The sequence below is a fragment of the Euprymna scolopes genome, chromosome 6 (genome assembly GCF_053919585.1).
Source record: "Euprymna scolopes isolate OS-2025 chromosome 6, ASM5391958v1, whole genome shotgun sequence".
Lineage (NCBI taxonomy): Eukaryota > Metazoa > Mollusca > Cephalopoda > Sepiida > Sepiolidae > Euprymna > Euprymna scolopes.
In genome coordinates this window covers 106,438,401-106,453,800 of record NC_136487.1, presented here as the reverse complement: position 1 = coordinate 106,453,800, position 15,400 = coordinate 106,438,401, and positions in this window count along the sequence as shown.

The following is a 15,400-nucleotide window of genomic DNA, read 5'->3' as shown; positions in this document are numbered from 1 at the left end:
GATGCAGCAGTAACACAACTGTAGTGGACTGGGGGATATATTACATATATCCCCCAGTCGTACAAAATAGGTAAAATGAATTGAATTGAGAAAGGCACGAACAGCGCGTTTGTTGAAATAAACGAACTAGAATATATTTCATGAAGAAACAAATGTCAGAAAAGGGCACGTGTTTAGTTTGGCATGCGTCTTTCGCTGTTAACTGGTGAGAAGGAAAGTCTATTGTTGTAGAGAGAGAGAGAGAGAGAGAGAGAGAGAGAGAGAGAGAGAGAGAGAGAGAGAGAGAGAGAGAGTGAAAGTCAATCCAGTTTGGCGTGCGTCTCTCACTATTAGCTGGTGAGAGGGAAAGTCTATTGTTGTATATATATATATATATATATATATATATATATATATATATATATATATATATATATATATATATATATAGAGAGAGAGAGAGAGAGAGAGAGAGAGAGAGAGAGAGAGAGAGAGAAAGTCAATCCAGGCCATGGAAATAGAAAGTGTGTAAGGTATATGTACTGTCGGTTGGCTCTTGCCTCACACATAGTAGCAGCCCCAAAAGGGAGCGGTTGGTCCGTCGACCGCTTAGGTCGGGAGCCAAATCGAAAAGGAAGAAAACAGCTCAGGTCTCTTGCTTTTATAGTTGTTTCCGGTGGTCTTTTGCACATGTGTGGATTTCCTTCAAAGGGGAACTGACGTTGCCCATCTGTGCGTATGTGTGCGCGTACATGTGTGTGTATGCACGTGAATGTGAGTGTATGTATGTGAACATGAATATATCTACATGTGTGTACGTGTGCGGCTATGTTTTTGTGCACGTATGTGTATGACAAGAAAAATGGCTTGAGATGTAAACACATGTTTTTGTGCGAGACTAGAAAAGGCTCGTACACAACTTAATTTTGAATTATTCTTTTTTTTTTTAAATTGAATAACGTTCACTTTCAGTTTCTTTTTTTAATGCAATTTTTAAAGTTTTTTTAATACTTTTTAAAAATCTTCCATTCATTATCGACTCTCTGACTTAGTACAGATCTTGCTTGATTGTACTACTAGTAAAACGTCACTCGAACAGTGAACATGCATTGTGCCTATAAAGGTCACGGATGGAGTCGTTTTTTCTTGTTTTTTTTTTTGTTGGTTTGCAATAGACTGGAAAAGCAAAAGGATGAAAAATACATATGTTACAATGTCACATATTTCAGATACTTTCTCATCCTAATGACGACTATAAACACCTATCACTCAAGTGGCACTCAAATTCTGGATTCTATAACAACAAATTCAGATTAACCAATCTGCAAGGATTTTCTTGTCTATCCATGATGATGATGATGATGATGGTGATGATTTTGTCTCTAATCCCTTGATCTGACATCTATTCCAACCAGATGCTTTGTCTATGGCATACTTTTTGGACAGCTACTAACATGAAACAGTTTGCTTGAGTTATACCATACTGCAGTTTTCCACGACTACATAATCACAACAGCTATCTTTCCAGTATACAATTCTCTCCAACTACAACCGAATACCCATTGTCAACTACACACAAACCAATCAAGCAGCTATTTCAACCATTTGTGTTTTCATTAAGCCCGTGATTCCCAACCACCATACAATACCTCGTTGGTGTGTCATAAAATGATTATTGGTGACAATTTTTGATGACTGGTAAATTCATTCTTAATGAATATTGTGTAAATCATTAATTATTGATAACAATTTATTTTTAACAAGTATGATAAATTATTCCTTTTTAAACAATTTTGTAAACAGTTCATGCTTAAAAAGCAGAAAACAAATTGGTTTGGTAAATGCTAACACAGCCAAGGAAACTAGCAAGAAATGTTCTCAGCTTGAAATGTTCTCAGCTTGAAATATTCTCAGCTTAAAAAGATCTAATCATGAAATATTTTAAGCTTGAAATGTTCAAAGCTTGAAATATTCTCAGCTTGAAATGTTCTAAGCTTGAAATATTCTCAGCTTGACATGTTCTAAGCTTGAAATATTCTTCGTTGAAATGCTATAAGCTTGAAATATTCTCAGCTTGAAATGTTCTAACCTTGAAATATTCCCAGCTTGAAATGTTTTAAGCCTGAAATCTTCTAAGCTTGAAAAGTTCTAAGCTTAAGATGTTCTAAGATTGAAATATTCTCAGCTTGAAATGTTCTAAGCTGGAAATATTTTAAGCTTGGAATATTCTCAGCTTGAAATATCCTAAGCTTGAAATATTCTAAGCTTGGAATATTCTCAGCTGGAAATATTCTCAGCTTGAAATGTTCCAATCTTGAAATATTCTAAGCTAGGAATATTCTAAGCTTGAAATGTTCTAAGCTTGAAATATTTTCAGCTTGAAATGTTCTAAGTTGAAATGTTCAAAGCTTGAAATATTCTCAGCTTGAAATGTTTTAAGTTGAAATCTTCTAAGCTTGGAATATTCTCAGCTTGAAATGTTTAAGCTCGAAATATTCTCAGCTTGAAATGTTTTAAGCTTTGACCTTGCGGGGCCAAGAGAAACGACCACCCTGGTTTTTAGTCTCGAGTGTCCAAGAAAAGAAAACCAAAGTTAAGTAAAATCTTTAACTGTTAAGCATGAAATTTAAAGCAAATATTCTTTACATTTCCAGGCATATTGTAACCGATAATTTTCTCCACTTAAATAGACCATTTCGCAGTTTACAAATCCCATCTCACTTAAATAATAAGTCAATGCTATAGTAAAGATAAACTCGGTAAAAAAAAAAAAAAAAAAAGAAATTATGCTAATTTATTTAGAGGATATGAAAACTTTATTTCAAAATCATTTCCACCGTGTTATAAATCCAGACTTATTGCATGTCCCATTATTGCATATATTTAAAAAAAAACATATAAATAATTAGATTTATTGAGTTAAACCTGAAACTCTACCTTTCGTTAATTTATTAATGGTTTTCCTTCACGGCGGTTTAACTTATTTCAACAAATCCTTACGGTGAATATGACTTAAATTCTTTTCGAAAGCTGTAGTAACAACCGCACATTTCCTTTTCAGTTTTTCCGCTTTTCACCTTGTACGTTATATATGCTATTATTTTACCTTATATATGCTATTATTTTATTTCCATCATATTTGTTTGGAACGCGTATTCAATTGTTAACATTAATATCTCTGAAAACGATACACAAGCGAGGATCATTGTCGCGCCGCCAAATGGAAAACTTTTCACTAAGTGACCCCCCCTCCCCCTAAAGTAGCCTACCCAGTCCTCTACTGAATAGATAGCATCTTGGTACCACAAATGCCATTTGACCTTGCGGGGCCAAGAGAAACGACCACCCTGGTTTTTAGTCTCGAGTGTCCAAGAAAAGAAAACCAAAGCTAAGTAAAATCTTTAACTGTTAAGCATGAAATTTAAAGCAAATATTCTTTACATTTCCAGGCATATTGTAACCGATAATTTTCTCCACTTAAATAGACCATTTCGCAGTTTACAAATCCCATCTCACTTAAATAATAAGTCAATGCTATAGTAAAGATAAACTCGGTAAAAAAAAAAAAAGAAATTATGCTAATTTATTTAGAGGATATGAAAACTTTATTTAAGTACGTTACTTAATATAAATCAGCCATCGCAAGGCGATTTTTTTTTTTTTTTAATGTTAATTTTCTCAATTAAAATAACGTTAATAAGATATCAGTGACCCCCCCCTTCCTTGTACACTGCCATTTCCTTTCCGGACGCCTATGCTCTTGATCCCTTGATTCATCATTTCATCAAAATACGAAGACGATGGGCTCCTATGTCTGACACAACATTCTATCAGTCTGTAAACTGATATCATCAAAAATTAGATAAGCTGTTTTAAATTTCCTCTTTTGACAAAATTGCCAATCGAAATGCAGACGGGGTTTCCTTTACAATAGAGGATAGAACTGAAGCAGTATACTTAATATGTACAATACGTGCGTACTAAACTAAACCACCTTTGTTAACTATATATAATCGCCTGTACTGAATCCTCATCAGCTCACAACTTTCTGTATCCTCAGACTCTTAATTTCTCAAATCTTATATCACCAAGACATCCTTCTGAATAGATACAAGAATTCTTCTGAGCAGCATAACATCCAGTGATCATATATCTAATCCTCATGAAATTGCTTATATCACTCTGAATATTACCTTAAATTTTCATTTTATCCCTAAGCTAAGTAGAACACCTCATAATACTCTATTCAACTACTTTTAAAATTAGATACACCCAGTTGCAATATTAGAAGTGCTTCGTCCCTGACCTAGACTACGGACTTGTACAACAAACCATGAAACTATTGTACCTAAAATTCCTCTCAAAACTGAAAAATACTGCTGGCTGTATACTAAGTACCCCCTATAGATACTTTACCTCCAAGATGACTGCATTGTCTGTTTGCATGACAAACTTTTTTATTTTTTACTTAAATTCTCTTTCTCCTGATCACTAACAAATCAAACTGCTCTATTTCTCAAGTTGCCACTAAACCTAATCCGTTTCACGTAACTTAGAGGGGTCCTTGCTCTCCGCCCTTGACCCTAACAGACTCGTAAATCGATACCCATTAACAACCAAAATTTCCTAGGCATGCTCCTGATTAAAACTCCTAACCCATAACCAAGCTTCTAAGTAAATATTTACTAGCCATAGTCCTATACATTGACTTAAAGTAATTTATAATGAACAGCAACCATTAATATCTCTTTATAGATAGTATTGCAATAATCATTACACAAACTAAACTGGTACTCATTGAAATAAAAACTTCCGGATATTAAGAGAAAGGCGAAGTCATTCTCCTTCGTTGTAGTCTAAAGGCAACTTACTCAAATTGTTCAAAATTCCATGCATTCGTATACAATACTACTTATCCATCCATCTATATTTAACTATATTTACAACATATGCAATAACCTATATCTATCAGGTATAACTGTACTCCATATCAAATGTTCTCTTGTATCTATACTGAGCATATCTTATCTTTCAGTCTTACTAAATATTCGGTTTGGACACCAAATCAGAATTTCTAATAACAAGTAAATCATACCCTAACACTTTATCCTAATCCTTAACCTACTAAACCATATCTAATCATCCATTCCTAAACTTACAAAACTATATCTAACCATACATTAACTCGTCTCTCTCAATCCAATACTGTAGCAAATTTAGCTGCTTCCACTGCACGAATTTTTACCTATACCCTCTCCCAGTAACAATGGAAATGGAAGCATAGTGATGCCCTTTTTTAACCAGGTTACCTACTAAAACCAGCCCATATATCTATTTACCAAATTACACATGACTCAAAACTTACTGTTTTACCCGTACTATATTGCACTCGCATCTCATGCTATCATCTAAAATATAGTTCGGGCACAACTCGTAGTTCAATTCTTAACACCTACTCACACTCTAATATTATACTAGACCCAAGCTCACATGAATAAAAAAAAAAAATAAATAAAAAAAATAAAAGGAAAAAATATATATATACAAAAGAGAAAGCCTCAAACCACATTATCTCCTCCTAACAAGCCTCCTTACAATCATAGTTGCTTACACTGCATGAGCTCTACTCAACCCCTTTATCCAGTAACAATGAAATAACAATGTCCCTAATCCACTTTGAGGAGTGTAACTATTTAGCAGATATAACCTCTACAAACTAACCCAATAACATTAACTAACCACGCGGGGTCGCAGAAATACCTGGATTAGAACCCAGGCGCGGAGCAAACCCTCTCAGTGGTGACGGACCCAGTAGATCTTTCCAGATCATCCGTCTAGGAGAAGGAAAACTCTGAAACTAAACCAAAGAGGAGGGAGGCCTCTTCAGTCTTGGATGACAACCTTCCTAGAGCTGGTGACTCAATCAAATTACCGGTTTGCAAACCTAAAATGCTTAAGGAGTAGATAGGTCCTGCCTATCGCCCGGCTTCCATACTCCTTCTTTGCCTATTAGTCAGGCGCAGAGATACTATCACAGTGATTCGACAGAAACACCCAGTGGTAGATCTTGTTTCTTGTCTAGGGCAATGAACGCCGTTTCCCCACTCCCGACACACCCCACCCCTAAAGCTGGGTACTTGAGAATGCTTGAGTACCACATATGCCTGAGCAATTAGATTGGGTTGACCTTCCTCTGATGGGTTGAGGGTACCGGATTGACAGTTACTGGCTGCTGTTTCCGACTGGTAGTACAGGTGCCCTAACTCTTTGGTAGCGCTTAGAGCGGCTGCTCCATCAACAGTTGAATAATATCGGGTTGTTTGCAGTGCCATGGCGCGCATGGAAAGGGACCCTGCACTCATCCCCGGTGGGCTTTCCTGAGGCCACAGTCCTAGTTGATGGAGGGTCAGCTGATGGTCTACTTGTGATGCATGTGTGATATTCTGCATAACCTCCTGTTCGGCTTCCCCTAACCCAACTGAAACTCGTTAAAAAACATGATGACAGTACAATCTAAAAATAAGCTTAAACCAGGCTTAGGGTCAAACAAATCCAACTTGCCTCCTCCCTTGAGGATTGCATTCACAAATATCCGTGGGCTTAGAACTAATTTAGCTGATGTCGAAGCATTTCTCCTAACAAATACCCCGGATATCTTAGCACTAAGTGAGACTAACCTACACTCCTCCATCCCCTCTAACTACTTTGACATGCCTGGATATCTCCCACTCTGCCGTAAGGACTCTGACAGACATATGCACGGACTTGGAGTTTACATTCGTAATACCCTTCCCTTGACTAGAGAAACAAACCTAGAAACGGATGATCAAGCCTTTATGTGCTTTAGACTAATCATGCAACACAACATTAGCTACTTTTACTTTCTCTACCGCTCTCCCTCGACCCAAGACTGCACCATAATAAACAAAGTATCTGACAGCATAGACACAGCACTCTCCTTCGACACTAGCGCCCAAGTACATGTATTTGGCGACTTTAATGTCCATCACAAAAACTGGCTTGGATTCTCTACTTACACAGATGCAGCAGGCAGCGCAACTCATAGCTTCTCTGTATCTCACTCCCTATCGCAAATTGTTACTTTTCTAACCCGCTTCCCTGATCAGGAAGAACAACACGCATCACTATTAGATCTGTTTTTGACCACAGTTCCTGATGATTGTGTAACGAAAGCCGACAGCCCACTTGGGAACGCTGATCATGTAGTGATAATGGTTGAAATCGCCCTAAACTCTAGACCCAAAACTGAAGAGCCAGTGCTCAAAACAACGAGATATTATAAAAAGGCTGACTGGGAAGCTATCAGAGATCTTATCAGAGACGCCCCATGGGGAAATATTTTTTCTCTTCCTGCTGAACAGTGTGCAACCGAGACCACTGAATGGTTCAAAACTGCAATCGAAGCGCATGTTCCCATGCGGAAATTCTATAGCAAGCCCCACTCTCCCCAATGGTTTACTTCGACTTGCGCAGCTGCCATTGCTCAAAGGCAGCATGCATTCCGCAGGTTTAACCGACATAAGTCCAGTTCAAACAAACAGAAGTACATAGAAGCTAGAAGTAACGTTAAGAAAGAAATAGCGACAGCTAAGAGGGAATTTACGGAAACCACTAAAAAACGCATCGAAGCACAAAAACTAGGAACTCGTGACTTCTGGAAAATCTACAACAGTGTAGTAAATAATGGGCAATCAACAATTCCCCCACTAACTAACAATCACGAGGTTCTTTGCTCAGCAACCGAGAAGGCTAACATGCTTGCCAGTCGATTTGCCTCAAACTCCACACTGGACCCTCTAAACCACCCCCTACCTCAATTTCCTATGCAGACAGACGCCACGCTAGACCATCTGAAAATCACCCCTGCTCAGGTGCATGCTATCATACAAAACCTTGACACTTCCAAAGCATGTGGACCCGACCTCATCCCAGCTGTGCTATTAAAAAAGTGCTCAGCCGAAGTAGCTCCAGTTCTCTCCAAACTCTACAACAAATGCCTTAATGAATCTTGCTTTCCGAGCTGTTGGAAAACTGCTTCTGTAGTACCAGTATTCAAGAATTCTGGCGAAAGAACTGACCCATTAAATTATCGCCCTATTAGCCTCCTCCCACTTTTTGCCAAAATATTTGAGACCTTAATTAACCATGCTCTAGTCCAGCACTTTACAGATGCTAAACTTCTGACCGACCATTAATATGGATTTAGACAAGCCCGTTCCACGGCAGACATCCTCACTGTAATCTCTGAACGCATATACCATTCACTTGACAAAGCGGGAGAGGGCAGAGCGGTAGCTCTAGATATATCTAAGGCTTTTGACAGGGTATGGCATGAGGGTCTCCTCAGGAAGATTAGATCTTACGGTATTACTGGTAGAATACTTAACATAATTAAATCCTTCTTAGATAAGAGAAAAATCCAGGTTGTCCTCGACGGTCGTACATCTAAACAATATGATATAAATGCGGGAGTGCCCCAGGGATCTATCCTTGGACCTCTGCTGTTCCTGATATTCATAAAAGACCTCCCCGACAAAATTGCCTCTGAGATGGGTATATATGCTGATGACACCACACTCTATAGCAGGCACGACAGGAAAACAAATGAACATATATCTAAAGTAATGGCAGAAACACTAGAGGATGACCTCCAATCAGTAGTGGAATGGGGACAAAAATGGATGGTAACGTTCAATGCCACCAAGACAAAACTGGTTTCATTCAATAATTACAAGAAACCTTCTCTACCACCTATAGCAATGGCCAACGACTCTTTATCTGAGAGTATGTCTCTCAAGCTCCTTGGCCTAACGTTCACAGGAAACATGAGTTGGAACAATTACATCGAGGGCATTGCCAGGGCCGCTGCAAGGAAGGTGGGCTCTCTCTACCGTGCTAGAAAACTTCTAACACCCGAAAGTATCCTGTACCTCTATAAGGCCACTATTCGCCCATGTATGGAGTATTGCTGTCATATTTGGGCCGGTGCATCGGCTACTAGTCTCTCGCTCCTTGACAGGGTTCAAAAGAGAGTCGCAAATCTGATAGGCCCTAAACTGGCATCTAAACTTCAGCCTCTGTCCCATCGTCGAAACGTTGCATCCCTCTGCCTGTTCTACAAGTATTATAATGGTGAATGCTCTGAAGAACTGCAAGCACTTGTGCCCCCACGACGTGAACACCCTCGACAGACCCGACAAGCTGCAAAATCCCACCCCCACACTGTAGAGATCCCTAGATGTAAAAGATCTTTCTACTCCAGTAGTTTCTTCCTCAGAACAGCTAGACTTTGGAATTCCATTCCAGGTCACTGCTTCCTCAACTGTACTGACATGCATAAGTTCAAGTGCAACGTGAACCAACATCTCGCTGCCCTAATCCCTACATAGTACCCCAGTAGATGTTTCCCCTGATAGTAGCCCCCTACACCAAAGTGGCAATGTGCCTTGTTTGGGGTGAAAATGTAATAAAAAAAAAAAAAAAAAAAAAAAAGCTTGAAATGTTCTAAGATTGAAATATTCTAAACGTCAAATATTCTAAGCTTGAAATATTCTATCTATAAATGATATATATGGACTATTCCCTGCTGAAAATATTCTAAGCTTAAAATGTTCTAAGCTTGAAATATTTTCAGCTTGAAATATTCTCAGCTTGAAATATTCTAAGCTTGAAATATTTTAAGCTTAAAATATTCTAAGCTTGAGATTTTTAAGATCGAAATATTCTCAGCTTGAAATGTTCTAAACTTCAAATATTCTAAGCTTGAAAGTTTTTTTTTTTTTTTTTTTTACATAGACGTCACCACTTATCAAGGCCGATAGGCCACTCAAGGATAAGGGTTAAAGAGTGTAGAGTAGTCAAAAGGACAATATAGTAATCGATAGTAATGGAAGTTCGGTAAATTTGTTAACTTAAGTGGAACGGCTCATCAGAAACTTGTTCACATTGGACTTGAAGACAACCATATTATAGAAAGCTGGAAAGCAGGAAAACAGAAGACAATTCCACAGGCGTGCAGTTCTAAGGAAGAAGCTTTGATCATGGAATCTATGTTTAGGTTTAGGTAGAGATAAAGAGTGGGGAAAATTATTGATAATGTTTTCAGCTAGTCTAGTGTTTCTTGTGAAAGTTTGGCGAGGGGGGACCATAGATTGAAGCTCAGTCGAACACTTTCCATGAAAATAACGATAAAGCAGAGACAAACTCGCAACATCTCTTCTGTGAGACAGAGGTTGTAGCGAAGAAAAAAGGACATCTCCCACCAGGCCCCGAAGTCTATTTTGAACTCTATCAAGGCAGGACAAATCTTTTCTAGCAGCTCCTGCCCATATGTGGCAACAGTACTCCATCCTTGGACGTATCTGGCTCTTATATAGATAGAGAATTGCATCAGCAGTGAGATATCTACTGGATCGATAGAACGATCCGACCATTTTTCCAGCGGCCTTGGCAACAGATTTGATGTACGTATTCCATTTAAGATCAGGAGTAAAGGTTAAGCCCAGAAGCCTGTCAAAACTTGAGGCCTCCTGAAGACGAGAGCCATTCATTTTAATTGATGCCAGATGGGGATCAGAACGTTGATGATGTAAAGATAGAAGCTTGGTTTTAGATGCATTAAAAGTAACCAGCCACTCCTTTCCCCATTGTACAACGTGATCAAGATCAGAGGAGAGAGAATTGGAGAGAACTTGGTCGTTTACTGTCTTAGATGTGCTACCATAGATGTTAGTGTCATCAGCAAAAATGTCTACGAATGATGTAAGGATGTGATTTGGAAGATCATTAATGTAGATCAGGAAAAGAGTTGGGCCCAGGATCGACCCCTGAGGGACTCCAGCATTTATACTGTGAGCTTCTGATTTTTGCCCATCAACTACTACTCTTATGAACCTATCAGAGAGAAATGATTTAATAATTGAGAAGACATTTCCAGCAATACCATAGCTAGCGATCTTATGAAGTAAACCTTTATGCCATACCCTATCAAAGGCCTTTGATATGTCAAGAGCAATTGCCCTAGAAAGGTTGCCTCTGTCGAGAGATTCGCTAATCCTATGAGATATAACTGTAAGCACATCTGCTGTAGATCTAGCAGAACGAAAACCATATTGTGAGTAACTAAGAAGGTTATTTTTGCTGAGATGGTTGATTACTTCTCTATTTAACACAGATTCCAGCAACTTACTCATGACGCACAGGTGTCTTATTGGCCTGTATTGAGAGGGGGATGAACGATCACCTGAATTCTTAAATACAGGGCATACTGATGAGATTTTCAAGGGTGATGGGAAGCAATTCTCCTTAACACAACGTTTAAACAGTTTTGTAAGTATGGGTGCTAGTTCTGGTTCTATCTATAAATTCTGTAAGTATGGGTGCTAGTTCTGGTTCTATCTATAAATTATTTAAGTTTGTAATATTTCAAGCTAAAATATTCTAAGCTTAAAATATTCTAAGCTTGAAATATTTTAGCTTGAAATATTTTATGCTTGAAATATTTTGGCTTGAAATATTTTAGCTTGAAATATTTTAGCTTGAAATATTTAAGCTTGAAATGTAACAAGCCTGAAATGTTCTAAGCCTAAAATATTCTAAGCTTAAAATATTCCAAGCTGGAAATATTTTAGCTTGAAATATTTTAAGCTTGAAATGTTCTAAGGTTGAAATATTCTCAGCTTGAATGACCTAAGCTTGAAATATTTCCAGCTAAAAATATTCTTAGCTTGAAATATTATCAGCTAGAAATATCCTCAGCTTGAAATACTTTAAGCTTTAAATATTCTCAGCTTCAAATGTTCTTAGCTGGAAATTTTTTAAGCTTGAAATATTCTAAGCTTGAAATGTTGTAAGCTTGAAATGTTCTAAGCTCTAACTGTTCTAAATGCAAATATTCTCAGATTGAAATGTACTAAGCTTAAATTTTCTCAGCTGGAATTCTTCTAAGCTTTAAATGTTCTAAGTTTGGAATATTCTCAGCTTGAAGTGTTCTAAGGTAGAAATATTCTCAGGTTGAAATGTTTTAAGCTTGAAATGTTCTAAGCTTAAAATATTCTCAGATCGAAATTTTCAAAGCTTCAAATATTCTAAGTTTAAACTGTTCTAAGTTTGAAATATTCGCAGCTTTAAATGGTCTCAGCTTGAAATGTTCATAGCTTGAAATGTTCTAATCTTAAAATATTTTAAGCATGAAATGTTCTAAACTTGAAATATTTTAGCTTGAAATACTTTAAGCTTGAAATATTCTCAGCTTGAATAACATAAGCTTGAAATATTCCCAGCTTGAAATGTTCTAAGCTTGAAATATTATCAGCTTGAAATATCCTCAGCTTGAAATACTCTCAACTTCAAATGTTCTTAACTTGAAATGTTTTAAGCTTGAAATATTCTAAGCTAGGCATTTTCTTAACTTGAAATATTCTCAGCTTGAAATGTTCTAAGCTTGAAATATTCTCAGCTTGAAATGTTCTAAGCTTGAAATGTTTTAAGCTTGAAATTTTCTAAGCTTGAAATATTCTAAGCTTCAAATATTCTAAGCTTGAAATATTCTATCTATAAATGATATATGCTTGGAATATTTCCGGTTAAACATGTTCTAAGCTTAAAATGTTCTAAGCTTGAAATATTCTCAGCTTGAAATATTCTCAGCTTGAAATGTTCTAAGCTTGAGATGTTGAAGCTCGAAATACTCTCAGCTTCAAATGTTTTAAGCTTAAATGTCAAAGCTTGAAATCTTCTACGCTTCAAATATTCTAAGCTGGAAATATTCTATCTATAAATCATCTAAGCTTGTAATATTTCCAGCTAAAAATGTTCCCAGCTTAAAATGTTCTAAGCTTGAAATATTCTCAGCTTGAAATGTTTTGAGCTTAAAATATTCTCAGCTTTAAATGTTCTAAGCCTCAAATATTCTAAGTTTAAACTGTTCTAAGTTTGAAATATTCTCAGCTTAAAAGCTGAGAATATTTCAAGCTTAGTCTCAGTTTGAAATATTTCAAGCTTAGTCTCAGTTTGAAATATTCTCAGCTTGAAATGTTCTAAGCTTGGAATATTCTCAGCTTGAAATCTTCGAAGCTGGAAATGTTCCCAGCTGTAAATGTTTAAGCTTGAAATATTCTTAACTGGAAATGTTCTAAGCTTGGAATATTTTAGCTTGAAATGTTTTAAGCTTGAAATGTTTTAATCTTCAAATATTCTAAGCTTGAAATGTTCTAAGCTTGAAATATTTTAAGCTTGAAATATTCCCAACTTAAATGTTCTAAGCTTGAAATATTATCAGCTTGAAATATCCTCAGCTTGAAATATCCTCAGCTTGAAATACTCTAAGCTTTAAATATTCTCAGCTTCAAATGTTCTTAGCTGGAAATGTTTTAAGCTTGAAATATTCTTAGCTAGACATTTCTAAACTTTAAATATTCTCAGCTTGAAATGTTCTAAGGTTGAAATATTTCTAGCTTGGAATTATTCTAAGCTGGAAATATACTCAGATTGAATTGTTCTAAGCTTAAAATTTTCTAAGCTTGAAAGCGTCTAAGTTTTAAATGTTCTAAACTTCAAATATTGTCAGTTTGAAATGTTCTAAGCTTGAAATGTTTTAGCTTGAAATATTTTAAGCTTGAAATATTCTAAGCTTAAATGTTCTAAGCTTTAAATATTATCAGTTTGAAATATCCTCAGCTTGAAATACTCTTAGCTTTAAATATTCTCAGCTTCAAATGTTCTTAGCTGAAAATGTTTTAAGCCTGAAACATTCTATGCTAGACATTTCTAAACTTTAAATATTCTCAGCCTGAAATGTTCTAAGCTTGAAATATTCTTAGCTTGAAATGTTCTAAGCTTGAAATATTCTCAGCTTGAAATGTTCTAATCTTGAAATGTTATAAGCTTGAAAGGTTCTAAGCTTTAAATGTTCTGAACTTCAAATATTCTCTGATTGAAATGTTCTAAGCTTGAAATATTCTCAGCTTGAAATGTTCTAAGCTTGAAATATTCTCAGCTTGGAATGTTCTGTGCTTGAAATTTTTTAAGCTTGAAATGTTTTAAGCTTCAAATATTACAAGCTTGAAATATTCTGTCTAAAAATGATATAAGCTTGGAACATTTCCAGCTAAAAATGTTCTAAGCTTAAAATGTTCTAAGCTTGAAATATTTTCAGCTTAAATATTCTCAGCTTGAAATGTTTTCAGCTTGAAATATTTTTAGCGTGAAATGTTCAAAGCTTGAGATGTTTGAGCTCGACATATTCTCAACTTGAAATGTTCTCAGCTTGAAATGTTTTAAGCTTGAAATGTTCTCAGCTTGAAATGTTCTAAACTTCAAATATTCTAAGCTTCTACTAATGGATCTAGGTATATGTTTAATTATAGCTTTAGTATGGTTAGAGAGAGGTTGGACATATAACGGGTTACTGTTTTCTTTCCTATAGTGTTCATAGGCTTGAAATATTCTCAGCTCGAAATATTCTAATATTGGAACATTCTAAGCTGCAAAAGTTTTAATCTTCAAAGGTTTTAAGCTTAAAATGTTCAGAGCTGTAAATGTTCTTGAAATGTTCTAAGCTTGAAATGTTCTTAGCTTTAAATTTCCTTAACTTGAAATATTCTCAGCTTGAAATGTTCTAAGCTTGAAAAAGTCTTTGCTATATATGTCCTAGACATGAAATATTCTAAGCTAAAATGTTCTTAGCTTAAAATGTTCTAAACTAAAATATGCTTAGCTTGAAGTATTCTAATCTTGAAATAATCTCAGCTTGAAATATTCTCAAGCTGCAATGTTCTACGCTTGAAATATTCTCAGCTTGACATTGTCTAAGATTGAAATGTTTTAAGCTTGAAATGTTCTACATTTGAGATGTTATAATCTTGAAATAGTCTTCACTGGAAATGTTCTAAGCTTTAAATATTCTAAGCTTGAAATCTTCTAAGCTTGAAATATTATCAGCTTCAAATGTTCTAAGCTTGAAATATTCTTTGCTTAAATGTTCTAAGCTTGAAATATTCTATGTATTAAATGTTCTGACTTTGAAATATTCTGAGCTTGAAATATTTGTGGCTTGAAATATTCTCAGCCTGAAAAGTTCAATGTTTGAAATGTTTTAAGTTTGAAATATTCTAAGCTTGAAATATTCTAAGCTTGAAAATTCACAGCTTTAAATATTCTAAGCTTGAAATATTTTAAGCATGAAATGTTGTAAGCTTCAAATGTTTGACGTGTTTAATATTCTAAGCTAAAACTTTTCTCAGCTTGAAATTTTTTTAGGTTGAAATGTTCTAAGATTGAAATGTTCTTACCTGGAAATATACTAAGTTTGAAATGTTCTAAGCTTGAAATGATCTAAGTTCGAAATATTCTCAGTTTGATATGTTCAAAGATTGAAATGTTCTAAGCTTAAAATATTCTC